This window comes from Oryctolagus cuniculus, chromosome 9 (genome assembly GCF_051225735.1).
Source record: "Oryctolagus cuniculus isolate XC-2025 breed Fujian yellow rabbit chromosome 9, ASM5122573v1, whole genome shotgun sequence".
NCBI classification, from domain to species: Eukaryota; Metazoa; Chordata; class Mammalia; order Lagomorpha; family Leporidae; genus Oryctolagus; species Oryctolagus cuniculus.
In genome coordinates this window covers 80,030,505-80,048,346 of record NC_142875.1, presented here as the reverse complement: position 1 = coordinate 80,048,346, position 17,842 = coordinate 80,030,505, and positions in this window count along the sequence as shown.

Below are 17,842 nucleotides of genomic sequence, written 5' to 3'. Positions count from 1 at the left end.
TGATCATTTCATACCAATGTTTGACAGGAACACTCTTTTAAAACAAAACCAGGGACTGGCTCTGTGGCATAGCTGGTAAAGCCACCACTTGTAGTGCCGGCATTCCATATTGACTCTGGTTCAAGTCGTGGCTGCTCCACTTCTGAACTCTGCTATGGCCTGGGAAAGCAGTAGAAGATGGCCCAAGTCCTTGGGCCCCTCTACCTGTGTGAGAGACCCGGAACAAGGTCCTGGCTCCTGGCTTCAGTACAATCCATCCCCAACTGTTGCGGCCATTTGGGGAGTAAGCCAACAAATGGAAAATCTCTCTCTCTTTCTCTCTCTCTCTCTCTCTAACTCTACCTTTCAAATAAATAAATACATCTTTTTAAAAATTAAATAAAATGAAACCAATTATTTCCTGAAAACAAAGTCTAGAGTAAAATGCCCCATGAATAATTCATGCACTTTAATTTTTATGAAAAGCAGACAACAAGTTTTGCTACATTTGTTTCCAGGATTTAGCAGAATGAAAATTTTGTAGCTTATCTTTCAAATTCAACAATAGTTTAGCCATTCCTAACTTCCATAATCTCAGTTCTGGGATATTCAAGTCACCAGGACACAGATGACCAGAAATGCCTGCTCTTTTGGCAACACTGTTCAATGCCAATTATGCAGCACAAATTTAGTTTTCATTATTATTTTAAAATTTGATTTAGAGAACATAAAATATTAACTGGCATGAATTTTCAATGAACCTTTGAACTTTTAGAAACTTTTTTCTTTTTATTATTAGTAGTTATTTGAGAGGCAGACTTAGAGTGAGAGACAGGAGGAGAGGGAGGGATAGGCACACAGAGAGAGATTGAGAGAGATCTTCCACCCACTGGTTCACTCCCCAAATGGCTGCGACTGCCAGGGCCAGGCCAGACTGAAGCCAAGAGCAGGAAGCTGGTCCAGAAGTGGAGTAGCAGGGACTCGAACCAGTGCTTGTGTAGGGCGCTGGAACTACACAGGTTGCAGTTTAACCCACTGCTACAGCCCAGAACTTTTCTAGTAAAGCTAATGAGGCCTGATAGACAGAAAGTTAGTGCCAAATGATTAATACTGCAAATGTTTGTCATGTTAATGTTGACTTCCCTCTCAACAAAACCAGTGCATTCCATTTCCTTGGATTCATTCAGTACTAGTGATACTTGCTGTTTACAGAACAAACATCATATGACAGGCTTTCTATACTTTATCTCATTTAACCTGCATTGTGAATTATGAATCCTTTTATTATCCTCCTATGACAGAGAAAATAGTCTCATAGCTTGTGGCTGTTGAGGTCAGTTCAAGTAGAAAAGTGGAGAAGTGTGCTATAGCAAAGAGTGATTGGTGCACAGTTTATGAATATTTGGGCACGGTCTTACTTTTTGCTTCAGTGCAAATCATTGTTTCCTAACAATGGAAGTTTGGTAAAGAACAGTTTAAAAGCTAGAGTGTGGGACTTAAGCTTCCATCCATGGAGGATCATATTCAGGGATTTTCCCTCCCTCCACATCCAACAAGAAAACTGGGCAAAATATAGAAAGCAGCAACTTTTGGACATTGAAACATGGGCAGCACAAGACTGTGAGCCTGAGGGGGTAGAAGAAGCAAGGTGAGCCCTTGAATTGCTCCATCATGGAAGGAAGTTTTGATACATATGGCTCAGGGAAGAGGACCCGGAAGCCTCAGGGGTCCTACTGGGTTGTGGTGGCAGACATCAGAATTCAGGCAGTTCAAATTCGCAAGGCTGAATCCCAGAAAGGAGCAAACCTCACCCAGAGAGAGTGCGTGAGGGCTGTGGAAATCTTCAGGAGATCCTTTGGAATCCGTTGCTGAATATGAATCCTCATGTATAGATGGTGGACCTCTGTGAGGCTGGGAGAGAGAGCAGTGAATAGGATAATTCCCAGAATTCACAGTGGATTCATAATGTGCAGAGCAGTAGGTCGAATTTCCAGAGAAATACTGCCTGAGTAATTGGGGTAAATTAGTCCTTAACAAAAGCTGTTCTAGAGCTACCATAATAAAGCCTAACATCAAGCATTGAAAGAATAAAACATGATCTCAAACTAACTACATGCCAAAGCACTATAATATAAAATCTGTGATATTCAGCATTCAATAGAAAATGACCATGGAAGCAAAGAACCGGGAAAATGATGCAGAGCCAGAAGAAAAAACAACAACAACAAAAAACTGATGCAGAAATGGCAGAGATGACATAGTTAGTAAACATAGATCTTGATACTTGGATAGCTATTATAAATATGCTCCATTTACTCAAGCTGTAGAGGAGAATATGAACATGTTGAGAGGATGAAAGGGAGACACACATCAAGAATTCTCACATGGAATGTAAAGATATGAAAATACAAGGGCCAGCACTGTGGTGCAGCGGGTTAAAGCTCCAGCCTGCAGCGCCGGCATCCCATATGGGCGCCGGTTCTAGTCCAGCTGCTCCTCTTCTGATCCAGCTCTCTGCTATGGCCTGGGATAGCTGTAGAAGATGGCACAAGTCCTTGGGCCCCTGCACCTACGTGGGAGACCCGGAGAAGCCTCCTGGCTCCTGGCTTCGGATTGGCGCAACTCCGGCTGTTGTGACTATCTGGGGAGTGAAACAGAGGATGGAAGACCTGTCTCTCTCTCTCTCTGTCTCTACCTCTCTTTATAACTCTTTCAAATAAATAAAAATAAATCTTTTTAAAAAAGATATGAAAATACAACATCTAAAATGAAAAAAATCACTTGATTCTACTTAGGAGCATATTTGGCACTGCAGAAGAAAAGATTGGTGAATTTGAATATCAAGCAATAGAAACTATCCAAAATTAAACACAGATTAAAAAAAATAAAAGACTGGAAGAAATGAGCCTACCTCAGGTCAGTGCAGCGCCAGCCGTAGCGGCTAATTGGGGAGTGAACCAATGGAAGGAGGGCTTTTCTCTCTGTCTCTCTCTCACTATCTATCACTCTACCTGTCAAATAAAAAAAGCAAAAAAGCAGAAAAAAAAAAGAAAAAAAGAAATGAGCCTACCATCAATGATGCATTGGGTCGCAACTAAGCAGACTCACACATGAAAATTGTGTTCCAGAAGCTAGGTGGACAGGGGGTGTGTTTTTGAAGAGTAAGATGGAGAGGCAATTTGTTGGTTAGTAAAACTGGAATGTGGACCTATATTTAAGGGCCCAAATGATGTCAGGAACATGCCTAATTCTAACACACTTCTGTTTTCTCTCCAAATTGGGCTTCATCTTGTAGGAAGACCCTCTCTGTGAGAAAGGAGTGGACTTTAGTAATCATATGTCCACATCCTTTCTGTTTAATCGTGCCAAGGAGGAATGGGGATCTCCTTTCCAATTTGTGTGCCTCAGTCAGACCAAGGGAGGAGTCCTAAGTGCTCAAATTGAGTCACATGCCCACAATTCTCCTTATTAGAGTGATTCAGAATTCTAATGCATCATTTATCAGGTGCCACACCTGAATAGAAATAACACCCGTCAAGAGCACCAGTATCAGACTCAGCTCATCCAAGAACCTTAGGAAAACTCATTGCTTCTGAAGCACTCAGCAGAGAATCTACCAATTCATCTTCTGATACACTGTGCCATCACATGTGTCATTGTGTTATATCTGTTACTTAGTCTTTGTTCTGGCCCATATGAATTTCCCCCTCCAGCAAGACATTAAGGTTCTTGAGAACAGTGACTATGCCTCACAAGTATTTTTAATCTCTCTCAGTAGCTGGCAAACTGTCTCGCAAATGATAGCAGAATAAATGTTTGTTTTGATGAATCTGTAACAGGAACTAGTCAAATACTCTCATTAAGCAAGGAGAAATTAGATTGAGTAAATATCCTCAGCCTGTATTATTATGAAAGCCGAATAAAGTGTTCATTAAAAACTAATTGGTAAGCAATTTGTGAGTTAAACACTGGTTTTGTTTCTCTCTTTCTCCTCCTCTTTCTTCTCTTCTTCCTCCTCCTCGTCCTCATCTTCCTCCTCCTCCTCGTCCTCCTCCTCCTCCTTTTTTTCTCTTGCTGAATTCCCCAAAGCTGTGATGGAAATGCCAGTGACAAAAAGGCATCATCTTATATTTCTTGATTCCCAGCAGCTTTTTGCTCAGATAGAGAATGTGGGTGCCTACATGATGGGATTTTATGGGTGCGTAAAGTCCTCTTGCCCTAAATATTCTTCCTCAACTCAAAGTCAGCTGTGTTGAATTGAAATACCATGTTTACCAAAGAATCCAAGGAGGGAGAATATTAATTTTCATGAATATCTTTGTCCCAGTTACGCTTGAATCATTTAAAAGAGCCTTGAGGGAAAGAGTTGAAGGACAGGGAAGGTTTCTGGGAAGTTGTGGAGGATGGCATGAAATTTCAAGTGACTTTGGGGGAGATAGCAGAACCACAGTGCTTAAGGCAGACTGGATAGCAATGAAAATAAACACACCTAATAGACACCTGATGATGGGGTGCATAAAGTTGAAAGGGACACAAAAAGGCAAGTGGAGAAAGTGTTGCTATCATCCATTCTTCCATAGACAAAGACTCTCTTCATCTTAGTGCAGGAAAGTAAAATTAAAATGAAGAAAGTACAAAAGTACAGAGATGAATGTGGACTTGGTTTGCTTATTCGGTCACACTTACCCATGCCCTTGACCTCCACCTGTGTTTGATCCTCAGCCCCAGATTCTGAGTGATTCAGCCCTGGGCACCCTCTTCCTACTCACCTCTGTCAATGTTCACTCCTCATAGCCTTGGAGTCTGGAGGCTAAGTGTTATTTCTATTGGCCAAGATATCACATTTATTCAGGTCCCCTGTTTAGAGAAAGAGAATTGGAAGGATGCACTATCAGCTGCAGTTGGAAATAGTGTTGGTTTGTCTCAATTTCGGGGTTTTAAGCTAGAAAAATCAAATGCATCCTAGAGATAAGAAAATATTAACTATTAAGAAACAGCAAAAGGAAGTGGGCAGGTGAGTCTTACTAGACAGTAAGGAAATCTAGAGCTGAGAGCTTTCAGATGTTCCCAGAGATGCCTCCTTCCTCCCAAGTGTAACAGACACTTTGCTCACAGAAGGTAAATATGGCTCATACCAGATATCTGGAACCCATGAGTTCACACTTCATGGACAAGTACAGAACCTCTTCTTCCAAGCTGGAACCCTGCCGTGACTACTGACCCTCTGGGAGAGAGGCAGACAGACCCTCTCCTTCCCAGGGCTCCAAGCTTCCTCTGCTTCAGCAATGCCTCGGTTCCTCCAGGCTGGCTCATTAACAGTCACTGAAAACTCAGTTGGTGTTACTAAGTGATTCCATTCCATCTTAACTGGCTATCTGGGGACATTGCGTACCATATTCTTTGTGATTTCTATAGAATATTTTGCTCTCATTTGTAAACAATTTTTGCAAACCTGCAATGAAATTTCATCTTCTCTTCATTTCCCACCATCAGTTTGAAGCCATTTCACTTGGAATCAGCTGTATCTTTTGGCCCTTTTAGGGAACCGTTATTTGCATGTAGCATATTTGTATGGTAGCATACTGTGAAAAAGAAGGGGGCAGGGCTGGAAGGTGGGAGTCGGCTGTTCCCACCCTTCTGAATGGGCTCATTTCCCTCATTTGTTTAGTTACAGAAGTATGTACCAGCTCAGTTGCCTCAGATTAAAATGCTTAAGTGTAATTTTCCCCCATGCATTTTAATCTGGTTAGCAGTGTGCCTATCCAAGGCCCCATTCCTTTCTCTGCTCTGTAATAGCTTTGCTATCTAATATTAGCTTCTCACAGCTTCAGCTCAGCAGAGGGAAGGAAATCACCAAGGTAACACTGGCTGCCCACAGTGTACATTTTTTGTCATAGAAATAAGCAGATAAGATGTTCTACCTTAATGTCTCCAATAGGTTAAAAGTTCCCAAGCCTCTCGGTTTTTTTCCTTGAGTTATTCTTATTACTAAAGGCCTCCTTTGAGTGTGAATGACTTTGAGAACAGCCTGCAAAGCAGCCTTACCCAACAGTGGGCAAGCAAAGTCAACACAATTGCCTTCCTTCCTGTGGAGTCAGGGCCTGGGCATCTCTGAAAGTGGGGGTTGGCCACAGTTCAAACAGAAGCACAACAGTAATTTTCAAACCCCATATTTCAAATTTTTGCACTCTAAAACTTTATGATGGAGCAGAGTTGACCTGAGACATAAAAAGAGGCTACTTCCCCTGCTCTGCTTCCCTGTGGGGACATCGTTGCTGCTTGCCTCTTGCTCCTGGTCGGCTCCATATTCTCAGGTCCTCTTTCTGTCCCTAGCTGCCTTGGGTCTAGAGTTTCTCAGAGACCACATCCTTGCCCTTCCCTTTGCCTACTACACATCTACTGAGGTGGACTCAGCTGATGGGTAACCCATTCTTTCAGGGCTTTGTTCTCTCTTCTTAAAAATGTTGTATTTTTAAATTTTCATTTTATTCGAAAGAGAGAGAGAGAGAGAGAGAGAAACAAGTTCTTGAGCCATCACCTGCTGTCTACCAGGGTGCACGTTAGCAGGAAGCTGGAATGCGAGTGGAGCTAGCACTCAAACCCAGGCATTCAGATACGGGATGTGGGTATCCTAAGTGGAGTCTTAACTCCTGTACTAAACTCTCATCCTGCTCACTCCTTTTAAAATAGCCAAAGATAATAACCCCTCTCACAGGTAACTTTCTGAAGGTGAATTTTGTTAACTCAGTGAAGGAAGTTATGTCAACACTGAGTTTAAAGAGTGCTTAAGGATTTGTAGATTTGTTTCTGGAAAGAAGGCAAAAGTAATATTAAGGAGGTCTACATTAGAATCCTGATATTTCTAGCTCACTGCATAAGTCTAAACACGTGAGTTAACTTAGCTGAGCCTCAACTTATTCATTTTCATAATGAGATTATTGATCTGCATCTCATCAGCAGTTTGGTCTTTTTTCCTCCTTTTTAAAAACTTCTATTTAATAAATATACATTTCCAAAGTACAGCTTTTGGATTATAGCGGCTTTTCCCCCCATAACCACCCTCCCACCCCCAACCATCCCCCATAACATCTCCCCCTCCCTCTCCCATCCCATTCTTCATCAAGATTTATTTTCAATTATCTTTACATACAGAAGATCAATTTAGTATATACTAAGTAACGATTTCAACAGTTTGCACCCGCACAGAAACACAAAGTGTAAAGTACTGTTTGAGTACTAGTTATACCATTAATTCACATAATACAACACATTAAGGACAGAGATCCTACATGGGGAGTAGGTGCACAGTGACTCCCGTTGTTGATTCAACAATTGACACTCTTGTTTATGACGTCAGTAATCACCCGAGGCTCTTGTCATCATCAGCAGTTTGTAAAAATAATATTGGACACTTTTAACAGATTGCTTGTTTATATGAGCTGGCACAAAAGTAGCTACACTATTGCTGCAGACATGTTTGTCTGCTTTCCTAATCTGAAACCAGCCACATTTGCCTAAAAATTATTTTGAATGTCATTATAGGCTTGAAAATGCTTCTAAAGTGAGAAAATGTGAGAAAAATATAAAATAACACAAGAAACACTAAATTAAAATGGTATTGAAGTATTGTCATTATAAATGATTAATAATCAAGATGAGTACTAAGAAGTCATATTGGATCTTCTCTATCTTCTCTCCTTGGCTTCTAATCTATAGCATGTCTTGTTGGCTCTCATCTAAAATATATCCCTTTGGAGCAGGCTTCTGGTTTAGCAATTACGATATCACGTGGAATCCTATACTGGAGGGCTCAGAAGCTGACTGCAATTCTAGATCCCTACTAATATGCACCATGACAGTCAACAGTGATGGCTCAAATCGTTGGCTCCCTGTCACCCGTGTTTGGAAACCGGTGTTGAGTTCCTGGTTCCTGCGTTCAGCCTGGCTCGGCCCTAACTAATGTGGAAATGTGGGGAATAAACCAGCAGGTGGACGGTCTCGTTCATGTCTCTCTGCTTTCCAAATAAATTAATTAAATAAAAGTTAAAAAATATATGCCCTTAGGCACTGATATCTCTCCTCTACTGCTGTCACCCCAGTGGAAGACACCCCCCAATCCTTTACGAGTCTCTAAGGGAAAGCTCAGGCTAGGACTGCTGTGAGCTACTATTTCAGGAGGGTTCTTGTACTCACAAACAAATGCATTTCTCATCTCATCAGCCCACCTCTCTAGAATATAGACAGGCATCTTGTCTTTCTCATTACCACACCCTTAGGTGTGCTAAATACATGGTGGGGTTCAATAGACTTGGTGAATCAATTGTATCCATCCATGTGCCCTAACAATGATCCCAGTCCCTTGGAGGTAGGCATTTGTAGGTGCATCTTATAAATAAGAAGCCAGAGTGTTTTTATTTAAGTGATCAGCCCTTCCATAGGCAACCAGGGATGCAGTATATTTTGGAAAGATTTAATGGAAGTCGAATTGCATTTAAAAGCTAAAATGAATAAAACAAACCATGCGTTATTCTGTATTGTAGGACAACCGTGCCATTCCCTAACTTCTCTTTGTTTCACATTTCATTGCAAATGTTCATTGAATCTTCTACTAAACATTGTGTCTAATCTTTCTTTTTCTCTATTGAATTTCAGTGCATAATAACATAAGTTTTATGTTTCATATATATACTGAATAATACATCACCTTGTTTATTTTGGGGGTTCTAAAGACACGTATATTGCTTTCTACCCCATTTGCCAGTATTCTGTGAATAATTCCAAATATATTCTGTCCTTATGCAATTTTTAAATAAAGAGGGTTGTTTTATTAAACTCTTAACCATGGATGACATCTTATTATAGTAGAAATCTTTATTTCCATCATCAGTGTTCTCACAGCAGCAGCTATTTTCATTTGCACTTATTTTATATTAACACTGTAGACACAGCATTTATAAGATTGGAGTATATGTTCAGAAACATAACGGGCATTAAAGCAGATGTCATTACTGGACGATGGTAAGGTAACAGTTATGAAATCTTAGGAAGCCAACTCTTTGTGCCTGGGCTTTCTAACTATTATTTTCTTTCTTATCTGAATGATCTACATAAATGACCATTAGGGCATATGAATCAAAATCAACGCAACATTGACTCAGCCAAGGCAAAGTAGGATTGCATTAAATAGCTGATGTGATAGACTAATGACAAGTGTGTGAGAAGTCATCCAGATACAATGAGGTCATTCCCAACCCTTACTTGCATCCCCCAGATACTTAAAATTATAGCCTGATATTTTCATTATTCTTATGTGGAAGAGGAACTGATGACTCTAAAACCTATCAACCCTGAATTGTTGGGTAAATGTGAAATTCAGTTAAGGCTCATTGGGTCAGATTCCAAATAGTAAAATAATCATCAATGCCCTTGAAGGAGAGATCACATAGGGGTGGAGTGAACTCAGTTTCCTAGCTGACAACATTTGCAGGTTAGGCAGATGCGCTGGTGTGTGAAAAGTGATTATATTTGACTGTATACCCCACCTCCTCTACACATAAGTAAGGTAGTGCTATCTCTTCACTAATGTTCATATTATAATTTTCTAGGGTGATGGAACACTTCTTTTCCCAGTACTTCTTTTCCCTGAAAGCTATGACTATGAGATTATTAACTATTCTATTTTTAAGTTTCTAGAATGAACAGGAATTACATTTGTAATTGAAAAACAAAGTAGTATATTCAATAAAATTTTAAAGGCTAGCATTTGTATTTCTTATTCATTCCTTTTCTGAATAAATCATGTTTTCTATTAAGAATTTAAGAAACTCAGCTAAATAGCAGCATCCATGTGAAGTCTCAAGTCTTAGAAAGATAATTGTATGGTTTTTAAAAGGTAATCATATTTTTGTGATATTAAAATCAAAGCATAATTTACTTACCATGAAATATGATGATCTTAAGAATACACTATGATCCATTTGAAAGCTGAGTACTCATATAAATTTCATCTCTATTGAGATATAGACAGTTTCTGATTCGTTATCACCTTTGTTTCCCTTCCCAAGAATCCAAACTCCCACCAAACAATGACTGACTGTATTTCCACCCCCAAAAATTAGTTTGCTCACTTTTGAACTTTATTTAGAAGGAATCACATAGAGACTGTGTACCCTTTTGAGTTTGACTTTTCTCATTCAGTATAATGCTTTTAAAATTTATCCAAAAAAAGACAGGTGATGCATCCTTATTGAAGTAGTGAGAATTATGTGAAGGGAGTGGTAAGGAAGTCATTTTTAGAGATCAAGTCTCCAAGACTTCAGTTGGAAAAGCCCAAATGCCTGTGGCCATGACTATCTAGGGCTGGAAGATACACATCCAGGATGGTTGTTTTACTCTGGGCTAGAATGGCTGATGAGGGGTTCAATTGGGATTCTGGGACTGTTAACCAGTTACTGCGGCCTCTCCATGTAACTTGGGATTCTCAAACTATGGTACCTGGGATCCTAGAGGGATTTTTTAAGGGGACATCATGAGAGTGAACATTCCAACATGATGAGGAAGATGTGGCATAGCCTTTCATGTCTGAGCCTTGACAGATTGACAGATTGCTCCACCAAAGCAATCACACACCCACTCAGATTCAAGCCAACAGGATGTAGATTCTATCTCTTAATGGAAGGCGCATCAAAGAACTTGCAATGATTTTCTTACAGCTTCTATGAATGTTAAATATGTAAATAATGTGTCAGAATTAGAATTCCCATTACTTGCTTAGGGCAATTTTAAGGAGAATATGTTGAAATGCATGTTTTTCTTCTTGGCTAAATGGAAGAGTCTAAAGAGATATAACAAAAAATTCATTGCACAGGGAACTAATCAAAGTAAAGAATGGAGTGGTAGGAAGAGAATTGCTTGATTGTTTTCCATTACTATAACAGAATACCTGAGGGCTGGTGTTGCGGCATAGTGAGCAAAGCTGCATTCTGCAAAGCTGGCATCCCATACGGGAGCCAGTTCATGTCCCAGCTGCTCCATTTCCAATCAAGCTCCGTGCTAATACACTTGGGAAATCAGCAGAGGGCGAACCAAATGCTTGGGCTCCTGCACCTGTGTGGGAGACCAAGAAGAAACTCCTTTCTTCTGGCTTCTGCCTGACCCAGGCCCAGCCGTGCAGCCATTTGGGAAGTGAACCAGCAAATGGATGATCTTTCTCTTTCTGTGTCTCTCCTTCTTTCTCTGTAACACTGGCTTACAAAGAACAGGAGTTATTTTGGTTTGTGGTTCCAGAAGCTGAGAAGTCCAAAAACAGTGCTGGCGTCTTTCCAATTTCTGGTGGTGGCCTCCTGTTGCTTCAACTCATGCGAGAAACTGTAAGGACTACAAGGTGAGAGAGGAAGCAAGACAAACCTTAGGAAGCTGAACTCACTCTTATAACAACCTAAGGTAAAAGATCCAGGCCCGTGAATGAAGGAGAACTTACCTATGTGATAAAGGCATTAAGACATTCACAAGGGCTCTTTCCCAGGGCTCAATTCCTCCCGCTATCTCCCACCTCCTAACACTGTCATACTGAATATCCAACACATTGACTTTTGGGGAACATACTCAAACCATACCAAGATTCAGAATGTCCTGGGGGAGGAAAACAGTAATGAGTAGTCTAAAGAAGGCTGATAAGGGATCATGGACTGAGAACCAGTGTGCACATTAAGGAGCAGCATGATTTGTCAAATGAAAGAGAGTGATTTCCCCAGGGTGCCAATTACGGCTGAATTTCTCCTTGAGGAATGTACAACAGAGGTCAGGAGGAGAAGGATTGTTTTAGGAGACTGGACAAAATGTAAAGGTTTCTTGGCGTCATAAATGTTACTGATGTGTTCATGAGGTTTGCAGGAGACAGAACAATGCTCCCCTGCTCCACAACCTCGGATGATGTTATGTCTTAATCCCAAAATTCAACCCATGGATATGTTAGGTTGCATGATAAAGGGAAATTAAGGTTGCAGATGAAATTGAGATAACTATCCTGCATTATAAAATCCTTCCCTCACATTTATGTATACCTGGAAACTGCATAAGACAGGTCTTTGTAGATGTGATCATGTTAAAATAAAGCCACACTGGATTAGAACGAGTCTTAAATCCAGTATGACTGGTATTCTCTTATATTAAAAGTGAAATTTGGGCACAAAGGCACACATAAATAGGATGCTCTTTGAAGATGGAGGCAGAGATGGGAGTGGCCCATCTACAACAAAGATTGCTAAAGATTTCTGGTAGCCACCATAAGGAACCAAGTGGCAAAGAAGGGTCCTAGGGTCCTAGAATGTTCAGAAAGGCCACAGTCCTACTGAATCCTTGATTTTGAGCTTCTGTCCTCCAGAAAAATGAGAAGAGACAATTTCATGGTTTTCAAATTGCCCAGTGGAGGGTGATTTGTTATAGCAACTCTTAGTAAAAAATGCAGCTTACAACCAGGCCGATGTATTGACAAGGGTTCTTGTCTTAAATGGGAAGAGCAGAGAGATAGGAGCAGGTGTTTATTTTAGCAGTTGAGATACTCACATCTCACATTGGAGCACAGCTCTGGTTCCTGTCTCATTTCCTCTGAATGCAGACCTTGGGAGGCAGCAGTGATGGTTCAGGTAATTGGGTCCCTGACATTCATGTGGATTGCATTTTTAGTTCCTGGCTTAAGTTCCAGCCCAGATCTGGCCATTGTAGGTATTTGGGGAGTGAGACAGAAGGTGGGAATACTCTCTCTCTCTCTCTCCCACTATGCCTATCAAATAAAATATGATAGAAAAAGAGAGAAGAGAGATGGCAGGAGAGAAAGTACTAAGCCTGTTGTTCCTCTAAAGGTAGAGAAAGGGACCATGAGCCAACAAATTCAAGTGGCCTCCGGAAACTGGGAAAGATAAGGAAATGGAATCTCCTGGGAGCCTCCATACAGGAAACAATCATCCAGTACTCGATTTTAGCCCAATGAGACCCATTTGAGGATTCTGACTTCCAGAAATGTTAGATAATAGATATGTTTGCTTAAGCTTCTTGGTTTGCAGTCGTGTGCTACAGCAGCAACAGGTAATTAATACAAAGTTAATTGGTTCTAAAGAGATGACACACATGCAAGACTTGTTTTGGTGAAAGAAGGCCTTGCAACAATGCTGGGAGGAAGGGGTAGGTCCAGAAAGTGATTGAGGATGGACCAGCTGGGTACTGCTTCTAGGTCAGAATCTAATGAATCAAGGACAGAGGAGAGAACTGGACTCTATTAGGGACTGAACTCGCCTCCCAAATCCATGTTGAAATCCTAAACCCTTAGAATAGCAGAATATGACTTTTAAGAAGTAATTAAGATAAAATGAGGTCCCATGGGTGGACCCAATGCGATGTGACTGGTGTTCCTAGAAGGAGAGGTGATTAGGATATAGACACACGGAGAAAAGGCGATGTGAAGACAGGAGGAAAGGGAGGCCTCAGGAGAACCAACTTGCCAACACCTTTATCTCAGCTTCCAGAGCTGTGAGACCACAAATCTCTGTTCCTTGAGCTGCCCGATTGGTGGCATTTGCTAGGAAAGCCCCAGTAGACTGATGCAGATCCCGAATTCTTCACTTGACCTACTGTCTAGATTAGGGCATGAAGACCCAAGGTGGGAACAGTGAGTGATTCAGATCACATAGGTAATGGACACTGCAGGGCTGGGACCTGCATTGCTTGACATCTACTAAAACTAGCAGGGAGGTGAAGTATGCTCTGGGGCTCTCCATGCCGTTTTCAATAAGGTTTTGTGGTATGGCTGCCTGTTTCCTAATTCTTTTACAGCTGAATATTCAGAACTTAGGCTGTTGACATTTTCAGTCATTTTCCTCAAGTTAAATAAAAACCAGCTCTTTTAAAAAAGAAACTAAACTGGTCAGGTGGTCACCAAATGGAACCTGAAAAAGAAAATATTCATTAGACTCTAGTGAGATGTGATTTTCTTCAAGAATGCATTTTATAATACATTTTACTTGCAGAATATACTTCTCACATAAACTGTTCTTAAAAATTTCTTGTCCTTGGGATAGCTCGATAAAGGACAAAAGGCAAATTAATGGCTAAACATGTATCAGGACAGTAAGATGACTCAATGTAACTGAACACTATTGCTTTGTGTAATTAACAGGATGGTTAAGGCCACTGTTCACAAGAAACCTATGCTTGACTGGAAACCATTTCTATACCCTCTCCTGTCATCTTGAAAGGCACGAGTTAGTTTACACATTGAATCCAGTTGCCACTAGAAATTAATAATATATATCACTAAATAAATAATCCCATTGCAAATCAATATAGGGTGGACTTCTTTTTCTGCTTAATTTATTCAAGTCAAATACCCTCAGCCTCGAGTTTTCCAGAATGAGAATGCTAGTTGCTATCTATCCTAAGTGTAAGAGAGTAATGTATGCAGATTTTAAATTATTTAAATTGGTCACTTGGCTCTCACACATTCTAAGCAGTGCTGTAAATTATTGATGAGGGCATCAGATCCTGCAATTTGGGTGGCAAATTAACAAAAAGAAATCTATGCTGGCTTTAATTACTTTTAAAAGAATATACTCAGACTATGATCTTATTAAAATCACATCACAGACACTTAATAATATGGAGAAAAGAGACTGAGTTTTGTACTACTCAAAGTTCTAAAGCTTTAGCCAATAATATCGGATCCTACATTGTCTACAGTGCTGCCTTAGTTGCTACAACTTCTCATACGTGGTTTGTTAGTTCATTATTCCCACTTTAACAGGAGGAAACTCATTTGGAGATTTAAATGACGTGTTCAGTTTATAAGTCTCTGAACCAGCTCATTCTGTGGTCTAGTTGATGCCAAAGCCGGTGCACTTTCTACTGTATCATCCTGAATTATATTTCATGGTTTACCAATACTTTTAAAAAATATTATTTTATTTGAGGTTTGCAAAAGCCCTATGAGGTAATTCTCTATTTTATGATTGAAAAAGTGGCGCATTCTAGCAACTGATTCCAATAATACAATTCAAAGTGCCCTTTTAGTGCTTTTTGCTCTACCCTAAGATATGTACACATGCACGTACATGCCCCCACTTCTAGCCCTGCCTCACCCTCAAGAGAGCAGTCTTTGTACTTCAACTCCGAGAACCACCTATCTACAAATCATTTCATTAGCGGTGAAGGATAGAGATTCCCTTTAGCTTGTTACTTCACAAAGAAAGAATACATGTATTGAATCAACTTAAATGTCAGAGAGTTTTCTTTAGCTGTTCACTGTCCCTGGCTTCAGTTTAGTTGCCAGAGAAAATGCAGGCTATCTAGTTAGATTTGATTTAGATAAACGACAGGAAATTGTTAAGTGTACTCTAAATGTTGCAGGAGACATATTTACACTAAGAAAGTTATTTCCTTGAAATTCACATGTTGCCAGGAGGCCTACATTTTCATTGGCTAAACCTAGAGTGGAGGGAAGAGCTGATGTGTCCTAGACATCTGAGAAGTCTCTGAGCCACTGATCAAGTGTCCAGAATGATCCTGACAACAGTAGCCCCACTTAGTATTTGCCACTATTGTCACCCAAATCATATGACTGCCTGTATCCTGGATTCTGTTGTCATTTGCATAAAAGCAGCAATGATACATACACACGTATATCTGATCCTTATATATGGAGGACAGAAAGTTTTAGGTAGAAAACAAACAGAAAGCAACCAAAAATAAGTTGTTGGGACCCATTCCTAGAGTGTCTGATTCAGAAGGTGTGTGTGTGTGTGTGTGTGTATGTGTGTGTGTGTGTGTGTATTTGCAGTTTATCCCAGGTGATACTGACGCTGCTTGGACACAGCTTGAGAATCACTGCTCTGCAGGACTGTGAACTGAACAGTTGCACCACTTAAAGCTTCCTCCATCTCAACTCAAATTATTAATGCACTCAAGTTAGGGATGAGGTCACCAGGAACTAACTGAATTTGACAGATATATGTGTTAGGTGCTAAGACAAAGATTCGTAATCCTGAACAAAGCATCCTTGGAGCACATTTCTCGTTAGAAGTTTCAGTGTAGTGATTCAAAGCAGGAAATCCAGTTGTGTGCCACTCTCTTTTGTTGTCTTCAATTCTGAGCCAAAGTGCAATCGTGTGTGCCTTCCGGTAAGCAGGTACCTATTCATTATACCTAAGACCATGTTCACTCTACTGCAAAGCCATAAACTCAATAACCAGTCATGAGACTCTATCCATACATCATTGTCCTATAGGCCTGAGCTCTTTTAGTGTAGGAAGCACACAAATTTTCCTGGAACACAATGTATACCTATAAAGGATTCCTTCCTTTTTTCATAGCATTTCTCATACTAAACTGTCTATCACATAGTTAATATTTTGAAAATGGTATGTTTTGGTGGCAAGGTTAAGGTTCTTGGCATTAATCTAATTTTCCTTCTTCTCTTCCTTCCTTACTTTTCTTGCATCTTCAATATTTTTTAAAGATTTTTTTTTATTTGACAGGCAGAATTACAGAGAGGCAGGGGCCAGGAGAGAAAAGGGGGGGGGTCTTCCATTTGATGGTTCACTCCCCAGATGGCTGCAATGGCTGGAGCTACGCCAATCTGAAGCCAGGAGCCAGGAGCTTCCTCTGGGTCTCCCACGTGGTGCAGAAACACAAGGACTTGGGCCATCTGCTACTACTTTCCCAGGCCATAGCAGAGAGCTGGATCAGAAGTGGAGCAACTGGGACTCGAACCGGCACCCATATGGGATGCTGGCACTCATATGGGATGCCGGCACTGCAGGCGGTGGCCTTAGTCGCTACACCACAGCACTAGCCCAATATTTTAATTCCTTACTAGAAAACTTGTGCTAGGGACCATTTCACAGAAGTGTGTTTACACCATAGTTCAAAAACTCAGTGAAAGGTTGCAGAATATGTTAGCTTCAAACATGTCAATTCAGAATAAATATTCTTTTGAACAAATTTTAAAATATATATATATATATAGAGAGAGAGAGAGAGAGAGAGAGACAGAGAGATTTACTCCTTAAATACTTGCAATGGCTAGGGTTGGACCAGGTCAAAGCCAGGATCCTGGACCTCAACCTAGGTTTTTGTGCGTGCAGTGACCCAAATACTTGAGCTGCCTCCCAAGATATGCAATAGCAGGAAATCAGATTTAGGAATTTGAACCCAGGTACTCTCTGACATGGGGCATGTTGTCTTAACCTAAATGCCCACCCCAGAAAAAAGAATTTTTTAAGCAGAAGACAATTATGAATAAGCACATACAAGAAAATGTCTCTACACTCCTGCCTTTAGTTTAAAGCAAGACATCAATTTGTAAACATGTCCCTCTCTGCTGTCCATCTGGAAGGATAAAAATTAGTCAATGAGACATTAGACTTCACAGCCTGGAGACTAGCAGAATACACATAACACACTTACTAATTTACTTTTAAATATATATTTATTTACTTACTCTTATTTGAAAACACAGGTGTAGAGAAAACGAGGGAGAGAGACGGAGGAAAGTAGAAAGAGAATGATGGGGATGGATTGCTCATCTGCTGGCTCACTCCCTAGATGCTAAAACAGCTGTGTAAGATCAAGGCCATGAGTCCAAAACAGCATTTGAGCCTTCCATGTGGGCCTTCCATGGGGGTCTTTGACATCAATGGCAGGGTCCCAAGTTTCTGAGCCATCATCTGCTATGTCCCAGGGTGTGCATTGGTGGGAAGCTGGAATTGTAAGCAGAGTAGCTGGAACTTGAACCAGGCACTCTGATTGGATGTGGGTCTCCCAGGGGACAACATAACCACAGATCCATAACACCTGTTATCTACCACTAGTTTCC